We start from the raw sequence: 22,337 nt of genomic DNA, 5'->3' as shown, positions 1-22,337 counted from the left end.
TTCTCCAAGTCTTTGACACACTGACATTGAGAGTCCACTTGTGAGGCATCAAAATAGACCTGCTTAGCTTATTTGCAATCATGCTGAATTTCCCCAGGACATGCGTTGTTATTAGAAAATGAATGAAAGAGATCACCCATTGTCAAACTCTAACAGCTTCTCGACAAAGAGGGTGCAATCTGGTTCCCCCTTGTTTGTTGACATACCAGACTACTAACATATTGTCTGTCTGAATCTCAACCCTTCCTGATAGAAGACTGTTGTGAAAAGTCTGTAATGCAGGGAGGACAGCTCTCATCTCCAGGATGTTGATATGCACCTTAGCCACTTCGGGAGGCCACATACCTTGGACTGTCCTTCTCAAGAAGTGCCCCCAGCCTGAACTGAGAGATGTTCTTGGTCATCATGGCCTTGGGAAGGGGAAGAACAAAAGGATGGCCCTTGTGCATCTGATTGGAATGAATCCACCACAGAAGGTAGTTTTTGCACAGTTGAATGATCTTGACTGGCAAGGGTAATCGATGCTGGAAAATGGACCATTGAATTGACAGAGCCCACTGAAGGATTCTCATATGAAATCTGGCCAGTGGGACAAGGGTGACTGTGCTACCATGGAACCCAAAGCTTGAAGTATCATACAGGCTAGAAGGGATGAGTTTTGAATTACTTTCTTGACCTGGAATTGTATGGTGTCTATTTGAGACACAGGGAGAGAAGCTATTTGAGTGACTGTATTCAAATGAATACCTATGAACCCCAGACTCTGTGTTGGTATGAGGTGAGATTTGTTGTAATTGACTGATATTCCCAGATGGAAGTATAGCTGGAGTAAGTAGTCCCTTGCTTAAATCAGCTGTTGCCTGGTTGAAGCAATCAGAAGCCAGTTGTCTAGATAAAGAAACACTTTCACCAGTCTCTAGTGAGCTGCTATGCATTTGATGAACACCATGGGGGCTGTGGTGAGACCAAAGGGCAGTGTTCTGAACAGATAATGAGTGGCTCACAGCTGGAACTATAGGTATCTTCGTGTAGAGTCTGTAAACTCTAATGTGATAGTACACACCTCCTGAAGGTCTATGGAGCACATCCAGTCATCCTTTTGCAGAAATGGCAGAATAGACTGCACCGTGACCATCCGGAACAAATAGGTTTAATCTGCTGAGATTCAGAATTGGTCTTAAGTCCCCCATCTTTTTTGGCACTAAGAAGACTCTTCAATAAGTTCCAGATACTCTCTGGTCTGGGGGGATCTGCTGAATGACTCTTTCTGTAGCAGATTTGTTATTGCTAGAGAAGCTGCTTCACCCTGACAGGGTGGAACATTGGGGATTTTCTTCTGAACAGTGGACGGGGTTGAGAAAATAGTATGACATGACCTCTGGATAGGATCCTCTGCACCCATAAATCTTTTGTAATATTTAGCCAGGCTCTCTGGTGCAGGGATAGCTGACCTCTAACTGCCTCCAGAAATGGACAGTCAGGCCTCCATTCAGGAGCACTGATAGGGTATATCTGAGAAAGAATCTCTAGACCCCTTGATGTGTGGCCCACATCTGCTGCAATGATAACATCTTCCATTAGAATCCCCCGCCAATGGGGTAACTATTTCCATGTTGCTCCTGGAAAGGACCGCAGGACCTTTTAAACCACATCTTTTTACCACCTTGTTGTTTCTAGAAAAGGGCCTTTGAGGGGTAGAAAAACATGCACCCACAGCAGACAAGGTATTTCCCTCTTGTTCGTACCTGGAGAGAGTGTCTTTCACTTTGGGTCAAAATGTGATGCTCCATTAAAAGGAGCATTTACAAAAGAAGAATTAGTTGGTTCTGCAAAATCACACAAGCAAATCCATGCATGTCTCCTAATGTATATGCCTGAATCTGCAGCCCGTGAGGTACCTACCGCAACGTGAGAGATTAACTTCATGGACAAATTAGATATAGATTGGAGGGTAGCCACCTGCAAGGAAATTCTATTCACTTTCTAGTGAGACATGGCCCCTGAGAGAGATTTGGTAAGCTCCTTGATCAAATCTCTCTGAAGTCTTGTAAAGTGTGCCAAATATTTCAGCAACCTAAGACATAAGGTCGCTGAAGTATAGACATGCTTCACAAACCTGTCTAGCTCCCCAGACTCCCTGTTAGAGGGTGAGCAGAGGAAATCTGTTCCATCAGTTTCTTTCTTGTGGCTGCCGCAACAACCATGGCACCAAAAGGTACTCCCTTACTACAATGTGCATGATCTTCTGGAGGTGCAAGAATTTTATCTGGTCACTTAGGAATGATCTCAATGGTGTCCAGTTCCTTCCCATGCTCTCTGAGAGACCAGGTCTAAAAGCTCATCAACAGGTGGAGTCACCCAGGAGGTAGATGGACCAGACCCAAAAACAACCAGAGATTCCTCTTCAGAGAGGTTGTCAGGAGACCAACCATCTCTTTGTTTAAGGAACTCCAGGATGTCTCCAAAGGAGACATCATTGGTGGTGATCTGGGGAACCTTCTCCCTCATCAAAATCAGTGCCCTCAGTGAGAGATTCCTGTTGGGAATCTAAGTGTCTCCTTTTGCATGTCCTCTTTTGAGGGATTTCCTTGGTGGGATACTCTGGGGAAGTATCAGAAGAGATCATAATAACCTAATAGTTTGGTTGGAAGCTTGATCAGTTTTGTTGTCTCGGTGGAAGGAATGACTGAGGATAAGGACACAAAAATGGAGAGAGGCAAAGATGTCTGATTCAAAGAAGGCATAGAGTAAACTCTCTCTCCACCATGTCGAAAACAGAGCATCTAGGAGAGACAGAAGTTGACAGACCTGAAACTGAACCCTCTTAGATAATTGGCCCATATAGTTGGTCCATATCACTCCATCAGCACTCCACCTGAGGAGGGAGTCAGACCAGAGCTATCTAACACCAAGGGGAAGAGACAGCATTGAAAGCTTCAGCTCTGAAAATCTTCTGTCTTTGAGATGCTCAGTGCCAGTCACCTCAGAGTAACCATCAGAGTTAAAGAAACAAGAATATTCAGATCCAAAGAAGACACCTCCAAGGATTTTAGATCCAATGGCTCTGAAAAGGAAAGAAGTATCAGAAAAGGAGAAATCAATGGGGTGTGGTTCGAGGTAGGTTCCCAAACCCCGAGGAGGTTCCAACCAAAAAGACTCCCACTTGTACCTGCATCCTGAGGAACGTCCTCATCATCCTGTCCACATCTACTTTGTATAGGCTCCTGAAGGATCAAAGAGATAAGGCCATAGAAGGTGGTCTGGAATGCCTTCTGGATGACTGCTGGAGAAATGAGAGGGAAGCCTGGAAGAAAAAGGCTTTGATGTCAAAGGAGGAGTATGGATCTGTGGGGATCTTTCAGTCCGGAGAGTAAAATACGGTAATATGGTAATGATGGATCTGTCTTGAAGAAGCCAGAGTCAAAGCAGAAAAGTGATCAGGAGATTTATTATGCATCTCCTTGTTCTTGACTAGAAAGTCACTTTTTTTGCTTGTCAGGCTTCTTAGGAGTTTGAGCCCCAGCAACAAAAGGAGAAGATTTAGAAGGAAGAAGGCCCCTGAGAATAAGTTTGTTCTTCTGATTAATAAAGGCTTGAGAACTAAATCATGCACATTATGTTGCAATGTTTCTAAGGGTGCTGAGCCCAAACAGTAGACACATTCCCTGCAGGCATCAGAATTTAGGATCTTATGCCCACAGGAAACATACTTTCTGAAACCCGAAGGTTCATCCAATATCTAACATACTCAAACAAAACAAACAGTAATAAACTAGTAAAAGTGACTATGGTAAGGAATAATACCAGTAACACAAGTGTGGAAAAGATTATAAGTAAATATAGTAAAACAAAAGTGAAAGTATGGAAAGAAAAAAATACCAACTATGGTATCAAGAAGTACTAAAAAGAGTACAAGAAAAGACAGTTGAGAATTATAAGGGTAACATAGGAGATATTATATAAGATAATAAAAGACTACACTAACTTAACCCACAAGAGAAAGGTAGAACAAACAATAAATGCTCGATAGTTCACAATCCATATCTGCTTGCAATGGCGGCAAATGAGATCTGAAATATGTTAGGCTGGTGGGGCATTATGGGTAAAGGGAGAAGCTCAATATTTCGATCCTACACTCTGGAAGAAGTGACCGAGTTGGATCAGAGTATCGGATCTGAACCCATCAGCTGAGGAATAAATTAAGATGACATCAGATCTAAATTATTTAAAGCTGTTTTTTTTCTTCACAAAAAGAAACTGCAGATAAAACGTTACACATACTTTCACAATTAGTCAGAAAACACTTTAATATCTGAGTCGAACAATTCAAAATTTTGACTATCAAACATTCCAGAAGTACACACTTTTTTCCCATCCTTATTAATAATCTTTGCATATTTATCAGAAAGAGAAGAATTACAACTAACTAAACATTTAGCATTAGGGAGAACAACTAAAGCTATAGCTGCTGGTTCAGGTTTGGGAGAAGTGTATGAAAACTTAAAAGACTGAGAAACTTTATAAATCCCATCTGCTATTTTAGGGGTAGCTGGCTGACTGTCAGGAAAATTGCAGGTAGCACACATAAACACATATCCTCCAAAGCTGGCAGAATTGGAGGAATGGATGCAAGTTCTGGAGATTTCTTTGGTAACAGCTTATAGTATTTTCTGAGGGACTTAAAAATCTCAGTATTCTCCCACTGAAAACACTATCACATCCTAGAAATAGTTCCCTGCTTGTTTATGTATCACATCACTGTGTTATTTTCAATAATCACCTAAAGAGGTTCTGGGGACCACCACAGATGAAGAGACTTTAATACCTGGATCATAGCCAGCATCTCTTTGACATTTAGATACTTTGGTCTGTGTGAGAGTCCCACAGGACTTGTACATTTACCCATAGAAACTGCTTCCCAAGCAAAATCTGAGGCATCTTTGTTACAGACTGAATGGGGATCAAAGTAGAAAAGGGGAGACTTGGATTTCCAGCCATTTGCTGTTTCCAAAAATGTTGGTGTGGCAAAGGGAGATATTGCCAGCACAGCTATCTGGAATTTTGTAAATAATTGTATGTCATTTGTGACTATCACCATGATCTATAAAAGATGCTTGTGTTACAAATGTATTAGAACTGTATGTCATGTAAAATGTTTTTTACAGACACGTGTGCTGAAGAGATATTTTATAAAGTGCTTGTGCTTAAAATGTAACCACAGCGTGCCCTAGTGGAACAGAGCAGAAATGTACATGCAGTATTGTAACTGTTTAAATGTATATATTTTAACACTGGAAACTGGAATACAGGTGGATACCTTCAGTGCAGCAAAACTTCAGAAAAATAGCTGAAATTAAATGACTTTATGGCAGCCACAGACACAATGTCTGTGCTGAGAAGATTTCTGTATTGTCCTCAGAGTCAACTAATTACTACAGTTGTTTTATGACTTCCAGCATCTGCCAAACATCTGAGGTCTATGTATTTTCACAGGTAGATGCTAAATACTGCCAGCGTCCAGCAGTGTGGGTTTCACATGGGATAGAGTCAGATGACAAAAAAATGATGTCATTCTGTAAGTTATCCCAGCAGTAATATTTGAGCTATTTATTTAAAAAAGTCTCTTAGAGAGACACAGCATTCTGTATTCTGTCTTGGATCTGACAATATCTATTCACCATATAATCCTTGTTCTGAGCAAGTAAGTTTCTAGGGATAGTATAATTATCTTAGACGTTGTCAGAAATATAGCAAAGCTTAGTTTAGATATTTTTCTTTATTTACTTGAGACTGTCCTGCAATGTTGTTTTAAATAGTTCCTGTGATTTTGAATTCTGATATCACTGTAAATATGTATTTAGTATTGTCTTGTTCTTTCATTATTTATTATTAAATACATTTAAAGCTTTCATTGTGGCTGATCTGTCCTGAGATATTTAAGTTCTGAGAGTACTTGCATATTTATTTGACGACACTGTGTAGGCCAATCCTGCCTTGTTCTTGGTCAAACTACCATTTGTATTAATAGTAACATTACACAGTAAGATTGGACACCCTTTGTTAAGGGCCTTAAAGTAGCTGACAAGGAGTTGGCTGGTGGCAGTGATAACTACCTTATGCCTGGGCAAAAGGGGGCATAGCCAGTAAACCTGTGCCAGCCTTTCCCCAGGTGTCTGTGTGTGTGTATAAATCAAACCTCAAAGAATATGTGTTAGCTACTTGGACAGGGAAACAAAGCACTGGTTGGACAGAGAGGATGCTGGAGGTTTTGGCTTGACCACTCAGCTGAGATCTCAATTCTATAGCTATGCCAGTGGGAAGTCTTATTAGGGATCTGGAGAAAGAGGGAGAAACCAGCCTCAGACTGACTGTAGTTTCTATGTGCTCTTAAGGGAAATTGCACTTGATGCAGAGAGCTGCACCTGGAAATACTGTGTGTGTACCTGTTATCCTCCGAGTGTACATTCCCCACTGTTGCCAGTGGGGAGGATTGAGGCTCTTTGATTACTTTTTCCAGTGGTGGGTTGTCACAGTTGGGTCCACATTATTATTTTTTTATTCTTTTTCTTACAAATGACTGAATTTTTCTCATATGAAATCTGGAAAGATAAATCATGAGAATTCAAAGAGGCCATGTGCCTTAGAATACTGACATATTCCCTTGCAGAAGTCTAAGACTGGAAAAGATTAAGAAAGTTTCTAGATAAAAATCCACCTTCTCCTAAGTAAGAAGAAAGGAAGTGTCTGTAAGGCAGCTCCAAAACATAATCTTGTGTGATGGAATCAAGGGGGATTTTTGTGCATTTATCTGGAATCCGTGATTTGTAAGAACAGATGAAACCCATGTTAAGGACACGTGGGAAAAGAATCTGCAAAGAAAAGTTATTGTCTAAATAAGGAAATTCATAAATGCCATTCAGTCTGTAATGCTCCATGATTGGAGCTAGACCCTTTCCAAATACCCTTGGAGCTGTAGATAGCCCAATGGGTAATGCAGAGAACTTATAATGTGACCTAGACACAGAGAATCTGAGAAATGTCTTTAAGACTGAAGCTATGGGAAAAAAAATAAGCATCCTTTGTATCTAATGTTACCATGACACTCAATGGAGTTATGGTGGTAGAGGGTTCGGCATTTTGAACTTTATACTTCTACATAAAGACTGAGGAAGGAAAGAACCAGTACTGGTCTACCAGAAAGTTATTTCCATGGTACCAGAAACATTATGTCATTCTGAAGTATTAGAATGTCCTTTTTTTTTTTTGGAAAAGATCCTTTTTTGTTGTTGGGTCTCCTACTGCCATCTTTTTTCTTCTACCTGCTTGCCTTACTTTGGCAGGATTGCTTGTTTTGTTTTTTTTTTTTTTTTAAGGTAAAGATAATTTGAGAGATTTATAAAGGGGGTGGGTTGAAGATCTTAAGTACCCCCTTATTTAACTTAACTCTTTCATCAAATTCTTTGAGGACCAGAAGGGCCATAACAAACCTCCTTATCTAATGCAGAATCCAAAATTTCAGACTTAACTTCATCAGCAAACTTTTAGTTATATACCCAGGCATATCTCCTCAAAGCTATAGCACAAGCAGTGGCCCTAAGCAGAGTATCAAAACAATTGTATACACTCTTTATTAGAATGCTTGGATAATTGGGAAATTACTTTAGAAAGGAGATGAAGGAGGAGAGAGGGAGTACTCCCTCAAAATGTCTGCACAACACACAAAAATAACACCCACATATGTGCCTGGTAGTTGAGAATTCTATAAGCAAATGTTGAAAAGACAGAAAATTATCTTACCATATCTGTCTAACACCTTGCCTTCTTTGTCTGCTGGGGAGGGGTTGGTAGCAACTAATAATCTGCTGCCAGCTGATGAAGAGGTAGATATTGCAGCTAGATTTGGTCTAAAATAAGAAAACAAAATCTTGTTAGTTTGAGGTACGTTATACTGTCTACCCACCTTTTCTGGGAACAGAATGTCTCAGTCAGAAGGAATGGGTGCATACTTATGTACGTACAATCAAGGTGAACATCCACCTGCTCCCAAGAAACTCATACATCTTGGAAATAGTCTGAAAGAATGATAGTTCCTTCAATGGAGGTAAAAAGGAGCAAATTTTCTCTAAATGAGAGTAATGAGCTTGTGAATCCCCAGAAGAAGAAGCCCTGTCTCTAGCTCAGTACTCTTTGACAAATCTTCCTCAGGAATTTCTTTAGTGACATTGCCCTCAGGTAAGGATTTCTGAGCACCAGGATTAACAGCCTGTAATAATTGCCTGACTAAGATAAGAAATTCATCTTGTCTAATGGTAACCGTTTGAAATGTTGGCACCCACTAGAGTGAGTCGTGAAATATGGAGGCTGAATGGCTGAAAGATTGAGCTTACATATACTAAGTCCAAGATGCCATTTCTCACAATATTCCCTTTTCTCTTAGGTATGGTAATCCCAGAATCTGTATATATAAGTTCAAGGGAGAGGTGCAGGAGTGTGTGTGTGCACCCTGCAAAAAGAAGTTTAAAGGAGAAGTGGGATTTTTCAAAATTCTCTCTCTCCTACTGTGTTTTTTTTTGGTGTGGGGGAGGGCTTGTCAGCACTCAGCATTTCAAGTGCTGACATCTCAATTGGTAGCCTTTCTAACAGACACTATATCTTCAGATGAACAATTTAAACTACTGTTTTTTTTTTTTTTTTTTTTAGGTAACATCTTAACCAAAGGCAGACAAGGAGATAGCAGTTCAGCCCCTACAATAGGTCTCTTTCCCTGGTTACTCTGGGAAGCATTCCCCATAGTAACTACCTGATCCCAATAAGATGGTTCTCCCATGCCGATAATGGACACTGGAACAGTCAAGGTGGATACAGCTGAAAGGACTACACCAATTGAGAAGAAATGTTTGTGGTCTGAGGAACAATGGATGGTCACTGCAGGTTCACTCACCAATAGCTGAGACACTGACTCAGATCTGACTTGGGCCACTGTCAGACTTTGAATCCAGTGCTCAGGCTTCTCCCCTTAACCATAACCCTTGGAAAGAGACAGAGAATTACCTCAGATCGAGTTTGCCTATACACTAACATAAATGATAATACCCTCTAACCTAGACCTAAATGTTGTTGTTGTTCTTTTGGCTTTTCCCGGTTAGGGGTCGCCACAGCAGAACTCCGGTCTGCTAATGATTGGCAGTCGATTTTTATGGTGCCTAAGTGCCAGCCCGATGCCCAGCCTTCAACGAAGGCAAGCCCATTCACGCATGTCTTTCGAATGCTACTCGATCGCGGGGAGGACATGCAGACTCCATACAGAAGGCGCTCCAGCCAAGAATCAAACAGGAGAACCTCTTGCTGTGAGGCGACAATGCTACTGCTGCCCCACCGTGGATTCTCTCACCTAGACCTAAATACAGCATAGAATTAGACAATTTACAAACCTAGAACTTGAAGAGTACATCACCAAGCCAAGCCACGGTAGTTAGAAATACGGTCACTCCAGGAATAATATAGCAATAACCCATGCCTGGGTGTGGGTAATGCTGGATTTACCCATGGTTGGTATGGTTTGGTCACAAGGGTGAAGCCCAAGTGGCCAAACAAAGACAACCGTGGGTAAATCCAGCATTACCCACACCCAGAAGTGGGTTATTGCTATTATGCAATGGCATTATTTAAGAACAAAAATACTTCCTTTGCTTAAATAATGGCATTGTATAATGCCTCCTTGCTGCCCTTCCGCAGCTGTCTGGTATTCTGCGGCAGTTCTGATGTACTGTGCATGTGTATGCTTATGCAGTACACCAGAGCTGTGGGTGGAAGCAACGGAGAAAGCAAGATCTCCGTGCTTTTTACAAAGTGTCTCAGTATGTTAAAGGAGTTTAACATAGCGAGACAGCTTTAAAAAAAGCAATGGAGATTTTCTTTTTTTAAAGCTGTCTCGCTATGTTAAACGCATTTAACATAGCGAGACAGCTTTAAAAAAAGCAACGGAGAAAGGAAGATCTCCGTTACGTCTCGCTATGTTAAACTCCTTTAACATAGCAGGACAGTGTCTAAAAAGCAATGGAGATCCTGCGTTCTCCGTTGCTGTAAAAAACGACTTATGCTAATGGAAAAAGTCCAGTCGCCCGGACTTTTTCCATTAGTATAAGTCTGATTTACAACATGCACGCTGACCAATCAGCGTGCACGTTTTGGAATATTAATGGGGGTCGTTGTATAATGGATAAGAATCAATGGATAGGGACTGGGGAAAAGAAGGAGGGAAGCTGAGAAAGGATGGAAGCAAACGATGCAGAGCTATTGTTATGGTAAGTACAAAACTTTCATATCAGATGTTGTCTTTTCTGTCCGTTCCTCAAAAGATGGAAGAGAGTTCCCAGCTACTATCAAACTTGGGAGGTCTCATAGAAGGATATTCTGAAGTGTAGCTGAACCAAAAGAAGCTCTTGACCTTGATTGTAAATCCAGCTTGTAGGGAGAAATGAAGGTATGGACATTCAACCAAGTAGCTGTCTCACAAAAGTCATCAATTGATACTCTGGAGAAAAGGCTGAGGAGGTAGCCACAGATCTAGATGAGTGAGCCTTAGAAGGTTTGGGTATGGACAACCCCTTCTCTCTGTAGACATGTGAAATGCTATGAGATAACCATCTGAACGGAGTCATGTTAGATACCTACTTCCCCAGTTTGGCTTTGGAAAAAGAAACAAACGACTAGTCAGTTTTTCTAATCTTCTAAGTGCAATGCACGTAAAAATGAAGCTGGTGATGTGATAGGTGTAACATGCACTCCCCGTTTATTGGAGAAATTTGGGAAGAAAATGGGAGGTTTGATAAACTGATTAAGTGATAATTCAGAAGCCACCTTTAGATGAAATGAAGGAAGAGTTCTTACAGTAACTCTGTCCTTGTGGAAGACCAAATTAGGAGGTTTATTAGAAAGGGTGCGTACCTTTATAACTCTCCTAGAAGAGGTGACTGCCACCAAAAATAGGGCCTTTAATGCTATATATTTTAAATCAACAGTAGCTGCAGGTTAAAAAGTGGGTCTTGTTAAGGTTTGTCAGAGAAAGGTAATATCCCAATGAGGCACAGGGTCTCTAAGTGGAGGTCAGAGAAGGAAGGTACCTGTAAGGAAAACTTTTACACAGTTTATGGGAGGTGATGGAATAATGATTCTCCCCAACATGAATACTTGAGATAGCTGCCAGTTGGACCTTGGCAGTAGACTAGCTAGCTCTACTGTGAAAGAGAGATGCCACAAAGTCCAAGATTGTTGGGAGTGAGTCTGAAAAGGGTTCTAAATTGTTGTGGATGCTCAGATGAAAAATCTCTTCCATTTACTCTTATAGCTCTCTCTCTCTGGTAGATGGTTTTGCACAGATGTCGAAATGTGAATGACTTGTGGAGAAAAATACTGGACTGTCTAGCCACCATCGGAACTGAAGAAACCATGGGGTTAACTTGAGCATTTGAATCTCCAGGTGAGACATTGCAGATGGGTGAGACAGAAGGTCTGGAATAAGGACCAGCATCTAATATGGGTAAATCAGATGTGACCAGAGGAAGGGAAATCACACTTGTCAGAGCCAGAAGCATGCAACAAGCCTTCCTCAGATGTGCATTCTGTAGAAATATTGGGATGAAAAGAGTAACAGGATAGGCATAAAGGAGCCTGTAGGGACAGCTGTGGGTCAGAGCATCCCTTGGTGGCATCCCATCTTCAGGGATTAGGGCAAAGTACCTGCTGCACTTGGTGTAGGGGATGCAAAAAGATCACAGCACGGTTGGCCCCAATGGCTGAAAAATCTGATACACCATTAACAGGTGGAGATACCACTCATGAGGAAGAAGGACAGACCTGATCAACCTGTCCAACAGAACACTGGACTTCCCCCAAAATGTGCATTGTTATCAGAAAGCAGTGAGATTATATTAATGTATGAATGCCATTATCCAAGGTAAATTAACCTACAAAGAGAACTTGTCCAAGTTATATAAGTTAATAATTAATAATAATAATAATAATAATAATAATAATAATAATCATCATTTTTATGCAAAATTCTGAAACTTTTTAGATAGTAGTGGACTGAGTGACTCAACAGATGGTGAGACTAAAACATTGTTACTTATATCAGTTAATCAAACTTCAAGTTTATACTGGAAAGGTTTTATGTGGAAATATAAATACAGAATGTTTGCTAATCACTATAAAATCTATAAGTTTAGTAAAATGACTTCTTCAGTTTGTTGAAAATGTAGTAAAGATGTAAAAGCTGATGGGACACGTTTACGGACTGTGTAAAATTAAATGTACATCAGGAAGAGATAAATATGTTTTTCAGGGGTTACAGTCCGATAATTGTTCTTTAATTAGATAAATAATGCTACTGAATGTTCCACTTCCTTTATCTGTAAAAAAACAAACAAAAAAAAAATGTTCTGGAGTCTCCTGGCAGTAGCTAGAAAAGTTAATACAAAAAATTAGAAATCAAACTCAGTTACTACATTCAAAGAATTTTTAAATTTAACAGCAATACTATCTAAAACTGAAAAAGAAGTGATCAGAATAAGATCTATAAATCATACTAAGACTTTTAGTTGTTGGGTTAGCCTTAAAATGTTGCTATTGAAATACCAGAACCTTTAATGTGTTAATTATATAAGATTACCTTAATGATTCAATGTATTCCTAACATTGTACAACCGCATGTGACAAATTTCTTCCTTTCTGTGCATATATTGTAACTATATTAAATTAATAAAAAAAAATTCTTAAAAAAAAAAAAAAAAAAAAAAAAAAAAAGCAGTGAGAAGACATTGTCCATTGTCACACCCTTGTGGCCTTTTGACACAAACATTAAGATCATGTTCCTCCATGTTTGTTAATGTACCAGACCAAAGACATATTTGTCCTTCTGCCTGGGTTGCAACTGCACTTGTTAGGAGGACATTGTGGTAAGCCTGCAACTCTAGGACAACTGCCCTCATCTCCAAGATGGTGATGTGAAGACTGGCCTCTGCAGGAGACCACATGTCTTAGAATGAGAAATGCCCCTCCCCACCCTAATTGAGAAGTGTCCTTGGTCACTGTAGCCTGAGGAGAAGGTAGAATAAAAGGATGACCCTGAGAATCAGGGAATCTAGCCACCACTGTATACAAGTTTTGCAGATTTTCATAAGGGAGACTTGGAAACTCATGGGATGGCAACTGACTGACCACTGTGTGGACAGAGTTCACTGTTGCATGCTCATGTGATATCTGGCAAGTAGAGTCAAGTTGATGGCAGTCACCACTGGAACAAGTGGTCCCTGGTTTGGAGGAGAAGATTCTTAGTGGGGGTAGTTATAAGCTAGTCATCCAGGTATGAAACACTCAAAACCCCTGCAGTCTGAGGTGAGCTGCAACCACTGCCATACACATGGTGAATACCTGTGGGGGCTGTGGCTAGGGCAAAGGACAGGGCTCTGAACTGGAAGTGACTAGCTCCCAGCTAGAAGTGGAGAAATCTTCTGCAACATCTGTCCATCTTTATGTGGTAGCATGCATCCTGAAGGTTTAACGACCACACTGAATCATCCTTTTTTTGCAAAGGAAGAATGGACTGCACTGTGACCATCTGGAATTTCTTTTGTTTCACAAACATATTCAAATTACTGAGGTCCAAAACTGGCCTCAGGTTCCTGTTCTTTTTTTTTTGGCACTAAAAAATATCTTGAGTGAACTCCGGATACTTGCTGATGTAGCAGGACCACTTGGGTGACCTGATTTTTAGCAGCATTTTTATTTCTAATATTGCTGCTTTTCTTTGGGAGGGTGGAATATCTATAAGTTTCTTTAAGCATTTGCGGGGAATGGAATAGCCTCTGGTTATGACCCACTGCATCCAAAGACCTTGAGTGATGAGCATCCAGGCTGTGGAGTGTAGGGATAAGCCCTACGTGCAAATTTTGCTGAAGCATAGACTTGCTTTGCAGACCTGTTCAGCACCAGAGACTTCTCTCTTAGGTGGGTGAATAGTGGAATTGTCTTAGGCAAGTTCCTTTTTGGTGGCTACTGCCACCAACACAGAATCAGAATCACGACACTTGCTCCAATAAGAATGACACTTCGGGGAAACAAGAAATTTGTCAGGTTTACATGGAATTGGTTTAGCCACACCTGGCTCCATCCATGCTCATTTAGAGGTTACACCAACCATCTGCAGTTGGAACTACACAAGAAGTAGATGTGCCAGCCCCAAAAACCTAGAGAAATACTGACTCTTCCTGAGATGGTGCTTCTGAGGAGAACCACCCCTTCCTGTCTAAGCAGTTTCAGTATTTCACCAAATGAGATATCCTAAAAGGGGACTCTTGGGGACCCTTCCCACTCATCAAAGTCAGTATCTTCATTTAAGGACTCCTGGGGGAAGTCAATGTGCCTCCTTTTGCATGCATGTTTCTAATGAACTTTCTCAGTGGGATGCTGGGGGGGGGGGCTCAGAAGATTAATGGGAGTACTCAATGTAGAAGGACTCAAGACTTTTATGGTCAGGTTGTCCCAATGGGACAGAAAGAGCAGGGCCAGAACAAGGACTTAGGGAAGTCCTCTGTAGAAAGGATGGATCTGACCAGAGAGGGAAGTCTGCTCTCTTGAATGAGCAAGCACTCTCTAGAAAACCTTGAAGGCAGAGTTTGAGACAGAACCAAAGACCTATCCTGTGACAGCTGCAGCATCCAACAAAGATTTGTCTCAAAGTCCCATTTGTCTTGGATCTGAAGCTGATGCTGGAGCCAAACTGTCCACTGCTGAAGCCCTAAGGGGAAGATACAGCTCAGAGAATCTTTAAGTTAAGCCAGGATCCCCAGGGTCTAGACCACACCTCAGCTCCAAAATCTGTTCAGGTCCGAGCCACTCAGTACCAATTGGATCAAAGATGCCACCAGAGTCAATAAAAAGCAGGTTTTTAGATCTGACACAGACATACCCCAGGGAATGCTTGGAATCAACAACCCAGGACAGAAGGACAACCGGGGAAGGAGAAATGATAGGACGAGGAGATGGTACCATGCATCTGGCTCCTACTGGGGTCAGGCCAGGAAAACCCCTAGCTGTATTTAGGTCCTGAGGAACTTCCTAATCATTCTATCCACATCTGCTTCTGACCGACTACTTGTGGACTGAAGTAATATGAGTGAAGAGGCAGAGGAGGAAGGTCTGGACATGAGATGGAGAGGTCTCTCATGTTGGATGGAAAATCACAGCGCTAAAACATCCTCAAATAAAACTCCTTCTCCACCTGAAAACTTCCCTAGTTGATATTGAAATGGGTCATATGGGATAAATGCTCTACCCAGGTTAACAAATTCAAAATAAATTAAAATAAAATAAAATAAAACTGTTTTATCACTCCATGTGACAGCATGTGATGAAGGGCAGGTTGAAACAAAAGAAACTGGTCTGGAGGATGATGAATTAGCCCTGAAAATCCTCCCACTGTTATCTGTAACACTCATAAATTATCTTCAGAACCCATTTGCCTAAAACTATATGTTGCCAAAGGGAAAAAAATGAAATTCAGACTTTCTAAAAAAAGAAGGGCTGCCAGGGTTGGAGGGGGAAATAAATTGTATTTATTTATTTTATTTTATTTTATTTTACATTTGTTGACCGGGCTAGTCTAGCTGGATACATGTCCATTTTCAGTAGAGGCCTGGGTACAAAAGCTCCACAATAAAAATGGGTTAGTAAAATCAAGTATGTTATACATTCAAATAAGAAATATTATACAAAAGTAGGTGTTACAGAGAAAAAACTAGTTCATAAGTATTACTAGCAAAAATACTTTACAATAGTGAAAATAAGCAAGCATAAATATATTTTTTTAAACAGTCATTCTGACTTATTGGACTGTCCTTGGATTTGGAGTTTCCAGAATACTTCTTGCCACTTCTTCTTAAATGTATGTTTAACTGTATTTTGTTGAGATTGTTTATTTTATTTCTTACCAGAGCTGGATGAGGAGTTAGAGAACCCCTTGGAAAATTTGGAAAATGAGGGCTGAAAACCTTAGACATTCCCTGTATTAAAGTATCCATTTGCTATCTAGCAGAGGAGCCAAAAACTAAATCTCTATCCAAAGAAGAATTTAAAAGCTCATTTTTAATATCATCTGAGAGGTTCTGAAAACGCAGCCTGTACCTGCTGTCCATAGACCTAGAAGAAATATCAACGGTCATATACACACTGTAGACGATGAGTAGTGACTTGAACAATAGAAGGAATTAAATTATTTGAAGCAGATTTTTCCACACAAAAAGAAACTGCTGATAAAACAATTCTCAAATGTTTTATAATTAGTCAGAAAAAGCCTTAACACTGGAGCCTGATTCTGAAAATCAAAGCTGAAGAAGCATACACTTTTACCCGTAATTATCAATAATTTCCCCATCCTTATCAGAAAGAGTAGGATTGGAATCAACTAGGCATTTAGAAGCAGAGGGATTAACTAACACCATAGCTGTTGGATCAGTTTTGAGAAGAGTGCATAAAAACTTAAAAAGACTGAGGATCTTTATCCATCCTATCTGCTATTTTCGGGGCAGATGACTGACTGTCAACAAAACTGTAGGCAGTAGCGCACACACACATCCTCCAAAGCTAACAGAACTGGATATATGGATACAGGTTCTGGAAATTCCTTTTGTAACAGCTCATAGTACTTTCTGAGAGACTGAGAAATATCAGCGTTGTCCCACTGAAAACACTGACACATTGTAGAAATAGTCTCAGGGAGACCCCCCCCCCCACCGACTACAAACTGAGCTCTCATCTGTTTGAATCAGAAATCTGTGGAGAAAACCCCACATCTGTCTCTTCATCCTTCTATCCAGATTCAGAATTTTGAATCTCTTCAGGAAAGGAGTTATCCTTCTGACTTTTACCAGAAAGTACTGTACAACAAAGATTAATAGCCTGAACTGAACCCTGAGCCAGACCCAGTAAACTACTAATGTCCAAGGAAATTTGAGGAGAAATAGATATATGCTAAGTTTTCTTTTTGACAGGAAAAAATGGGACCAACAGTGTTATTAATGGCAGTAGCAGCTTCAGGAGGAATGGACACAACATTGTATCAAAATGGGGACTCCTTCCCTGTTACCTCTGCAAGTTCCTTTTTTTTGGCTGCCTCTATCACCATGGCATCGATGGGTATGTCTTTTGACCACTGTTGCTCCTCCTTAAAGGCTGAAAGGATCCGATCAGGTCTCTTGAAGATTGGTTCAATGGAGATGGGCATCTTCCACGTCCACTGAGCGATCAGTTTAATGAGATCATCAGCAGGCAGAGAGATACAAGAAGTAGAGGGCTGGGTACAAAAAGCCTCCACGTATACCAACTCCTCCGAAGAAGGTTGGAGGGAAGATCAGCTACCCCTCTGTTTTAGGATTTCCAGGATGTCCTTGAAGGAAACATCATCAAGGGGTAACCTGGGGGAACCTTCCCCTTCATCAAAGTCAGTATCTTCAGTGAAAAACTCCTTTGGGGAGTCTAAGTGCTTTCTCTTGCACGTTTTCTTCGCAGGTATTTCCTCGGGGGGATGATCCGGGGAAGTGTCCAAAGAGGAAAACACCAAGGTGGGTCGTTCCTGGGGCTTTTCTGCCCTCTGCCCTGGGGGATGAAACCGATGGAAGTTCCAGATGTGAGATGTGGAAATCTGTCCGACAGGGATGGCAGAGACTGTGAGTCCCCAATGGACAAGGCCTTCTCCATGATTCATAAGGCCAGCCCCACCACAGAGGGATGGGAGCCTGGAACCCAAAACAGACTCCTTCGGAACCGGGGTCCCACCCCGCATAGAGGAGGCTACCCCCAAAACAGAAGTCTGAGTCAATACTACAAAGGCTGAAGCACCAGTTAAAGAAGCCGATCCATGCACCTCGGATCCGACCACGGAGTCTCAGCCCTGGGAGGTCTCCAATACCGAAAAGCCAGATGAACTCAAGGCAGTTCTCAGTACCAGAGACGAAGTTGCTATCAGAACCATGACAGTCCACACCAGGAATGTCGGAAACAAGGGCTCCAATGTCTCAATAGAAGTTGGAGGAGGAACGGGTGGTGTCGTAGCAGGATTGGTTGTGACGGCAGCTTGGCTAGGAACCAAAGCCAATCCCCTTGATGTCAGGACCTGATCCACCAGTTTCATAATTTCAGCCTTGGAGAGACTCTTAGTGGACCAAACTGATGTAGTCAATGGAGACCTAGGGATATGACATTGATGAAGTAACTTGGAGGTCTATCCTTAAAAGGATCAATCGAGGGAGAGTACCTGGATCTCGGTACTGAGATTAATTGCGATTGCTGCAGTACCAGCTTTTCTCCCTGTGCCAAGGAAGCTAAAGTCAGCTCTGAAATTTCGGTCAGTGTCAAAACTTCTTTATCACTTATTGCTGTAGCACGTAGCACTCATAGGCACCAAAGTGCATTTTAAAACCTTCTTAGGGGGTTCCAAAACACTTGGAACAGAAGACGGACGTTACTTAGAGGATGACGAAGATGATGATAAAGAACTGGCTTATGTTTTTGACACAGAAATAGCCTCTTCAAAGTCACTCTTCAAAAGGCCCTTAAGAATAAGCTTGTTCTTACATTCTGTAAGTGTCCTAGTAGAGAAAGCATGACAAACAGAACAGCTCTCTTGTAAATAAACTTTGCCTAGACAATATACACATACTGTATGTCCCTCAGAACTGGGCATTTTACCCTGACATTTGAGACACCTTTTAAAACCTGAAGTGCCTTTTGAAGATTTGGCTGGAGATTCAGCCTTGTCAGACATAGTGAAAAAGTTTAAATAGTCAAACACATACAACTCACCAACTCACAGAAAATAAAGTATTTTTTTCTTTTTTGTTTTTGTTTTAGCAGAGTAAAATACCATCTATGGTAAGGAAAGATTATCTTTAAAGGTAAAAAGTGGAAGGAGTACCAACAATGGTACTATGAAGAAACTACTGACAGTATAGAGTGAAAAAAAGACAGACACAAACACAGAGAAATTAGCTAACGAGAGGAGCAGGTAGAGAAAAGGATATACTAGAGCAGGGGTCTGCAACATGCAGCTCTGGAGCTGCATGTGGATCTTCCACTCCTCTGCAGTGGCTCCCTGTAGTTTTGAAAAATAATGGCCACTCTACCACACGATACACAAACACACACTGAGAGTGATCAAGCGACAGACTTTAAATATTGCTCTTATAAACTTAGAAACTTGTTAGAATAACACTGTTTCTGTTCCCATGCATTTCACACACACTGAGAGTGACCAAGCGACAGACTTTAAACATTGCTCTTATAAACTTAGAAACTTGCTAGAATAACACTGTTTCTGTTCCCATGCATTTCACACACACTGAGAGCGATCGAGCGATCCCCTGGCAGCAGTAGCATCTCCTGAAAAGTTTCTGTACCTCTCTTACCTCTCAAACACGTAACACAAGAAATCTGGACAGAGCCACAAATAAAGGGGAACAAAGGAAGAAAATAGGGACTGACTTTAAATATTGCTCTTATAAACTTAGAAACTTGCTAGAATAACATGGTTTCTGTTAACATGCACTTTCCATACAAACACACACACACACACACACACACACACACACAGTTACCTCTCAACTGTGCAGATTTTTGCAGAAAGTCCTGACTTTTTCCCTCATATTTTTGGTCTGTTTTTCATAAAATTGTGGTTTTCTAGCAAATCATTGAGGGCTGAAGTCAGAAAAAATAGACATTTGAGTTTCAGACTTCATACCCTACAGAAAATTAATGCTGATACGGAATATGTTATTCTATCAACTTTCTAAGTTTGTAAGAGCAATATTTAAAAAGTGTCCTTATTTTTGGACCTTTGTGCCCTATTATTTGTGGTTTTGTCCAGATTTCTTGTTCTAAGAGGCCGAGAGATATCACACACACACACACACACACACACACACACACACACTGAGAGAGATCAAGCAATCCCAACAAAGGAACAAAAATAGGGTCAGATTTAAAATTTTGCTCTTATAAACTTAGTTCTTTTATATTTAGTATAATAACTATATATAAAACTTTATACGTTGTGTTATCTTCATTTTAGAGGTCAAATAGGTTTTGTGGCTCCCGATGAATTTTATTTGGTGGGAAGAGGGGCCAATAATGGCTCTTTTGATAGTGAAGGTTGCAGACCCCGTTACTAGAGAGCAAAAAAGGCCTTATTAAGAGAAAAAATGGATATTAAGATAAGAAACTTACTTATATCTTAAGCCAAGGCTTGGGAGGGATTGATCGTGTCTGACACACGAAGCGGCAAACGAGATCTGGAGGTAATTTTGAGAGGAACATTATGGGTAAAAGCCTAGCTTGAGAGTTTGGAAGGTGTGAGCTCAAATAAACGGCAGAGTCGGTTCCGATCTAAGTCTTTAAAAAACACTTTTTTACAATACAAAGTACCTTAAAACACTTTGCCAGCCCCACAAAGTTAAACAATTTCTCCACATACGAAATAGTTTTTAGTTAATTTAAACAACTTTTAAACTAACAAGAAAAAGAGAGCGCCCATTTAAAAGTACAGCACAGTCTCACTACAGTTTGTTAAAAAAAAAAAAAACTACTACTAACTTTAAAATAACTGTCTTGAAGAGCAACGTATTAATAATAAACAAAAAATTTTTGAATGGAAGTTTTTTCCCCAAAAGGAACTTATCCATCCAGCAAAGGAATAGCACGAGATGACTGTCAATCCTCAAAAGCCTTAAAGGAGCATATCTTCAGCTGAAGGGTTTGGCACCCTAACTTGTCATTTAGTCAGCTCAGCTCAAGCTGATACACAGTCCAGGCATGTGGAGGGTGCCCTGAAGCTTTGGAAGCAAGACAGTGGTTATATCTTTGGCAGGATATAACCTATACAGCTAAGTCTACTGCAGCAGTGATCAATATCATGAACATATAAAGTTTCAAGACTTACTTGCTTACCTCCTTTAGAACTTCAGAGCTGCATACTCTGAGGTGGCAAGAAAATACTGAAGATTTCTTCACTCTAATTGCTGATTTCCCTCTTTTGGGCTGACCAATCACCTAGGTGCGGGAGGGAGCCAGAACTTTGTGAAGCTGGCTAACTGTTTAACCCTAGATAAGATACAACCCATACACTCAAAAGGTAACTGCAGCAGTGAGAATGGTGAATGTCATTTTATTAGCCAGTCTTCACACCCATTAATTCTGTAAACTGAAGTACATAAACCCAGCAATGAGTTCCTCTGCAATTACCACTGAATGATTTAATTCAACAGATAGTTCTTCTGCAGAAGAAACACAGCTTATCACCTGCCATCCAGCCACCTTTGTGCTGAAAGTGACACACAAATTCAAAAAGAGTATTGGGGTTGCGTCATTTATAAGTATACTTTCTTTACACATATTATACTATTTCTTCTGTTCCCTGGCCAAATTTCCCCTAGTCAGTATAAGAAGCACATTGGATCTCTCCTGAGAAAAGGCTATTGGCCTGGTGTAACTAACCTGTTTAACAAAGTATAAATAATAAATAATAAGCACTTCTTTTTTTGAAAAACAAACTTTAAAAACACACCCTAAAATACAGTAGCTGATTTTTTGCCAGAAGCACAATTATATCAGTGGGACAGTACCTCATAACTGGCATTAACTGGAGCACCAGCACAACTGCACTACAATAAGATAACTGTTAACCTTGCTATATTAATCACTTTGGCAAAAACATGTGGTAGTTATTGTATTTATATTTGTTGCCTCACTTAACAGCCTGGCAATTAGGTAATTACTTTAAAAAGTATGCTGTCATTACAATTAGCATCAATTAGCAACTCATCAAATGACAGGCTTGTCAGCACTGTTAGTTTTGAAAACAAAAGTTGCACATGACCTTTAGTAAAGACCTTAGGAAGTTTGAAACTGCTTATATTTTATATTAAGTGCTAAGTCACCAATACAGCAATACATACATTTTCATAAAATATTATCTTCTCAATGCTGCTGTATCATAAATCAGACTACATTTAATATTTTTCATTCTTACACTTGCAGGAGCCCTGGAGGAATTTAAATGGGTGGATCACTAATTCTAACCCTGTTTAGAAGCTTGGGTTCCAGATTTTTTTCTCTTTCATATTTAAAACCCATTTAATGAGTGAAGCAAGCTTTTATATCCTTATCACTTAAACTCTAAAATAACATTCTCTTAATTCTGACAGCTAGTCTTCCTACCAAATGTGTTTTAAAACCAAACTCAAAGAACTTAACCTGGAAAACAGTCAATATTCCTGCCGCCTTCGTGT

The 22,337-nt window shown here is 40.4% G+C and overlaps 1 protein-coding gene across 1 annotated transcript in view; it reads right to left on the bottom strand.

Moving 5' to 3' along the window:
• HYDIN (HYDIN axonemal central pair apparatus protein) overlaps nucleotides 1-22,337 on the bottom strand; it is a 6,673,197-nt gene that overhangs the window by 1,896,509 nt on the left and 4,754,351 nt on the right. The gene's annotated exons all lie outside the window — the stretch shown is intronic.

This window comes from Protopterus annectens, chromosome 8.part0 (assembly GCF_019279795.1).
Source record: "Protopterus annectens isolate FY-2018-M chromosome 8.part0, PAN1.0, whole genome shotgun sequence".
In the NCBI taxonomy this organism is placed as follows: domain Eukaryota; kingdom Metazoa; phylum Chordata; order Ceratodontiformes; family Protopteridae; genus Protopterus; species Protopterus annectens.
Note: the sequence above shows the minus strand (reverse complement) of the source record. Positions and strands in the feature narration are given on the sequence as shown.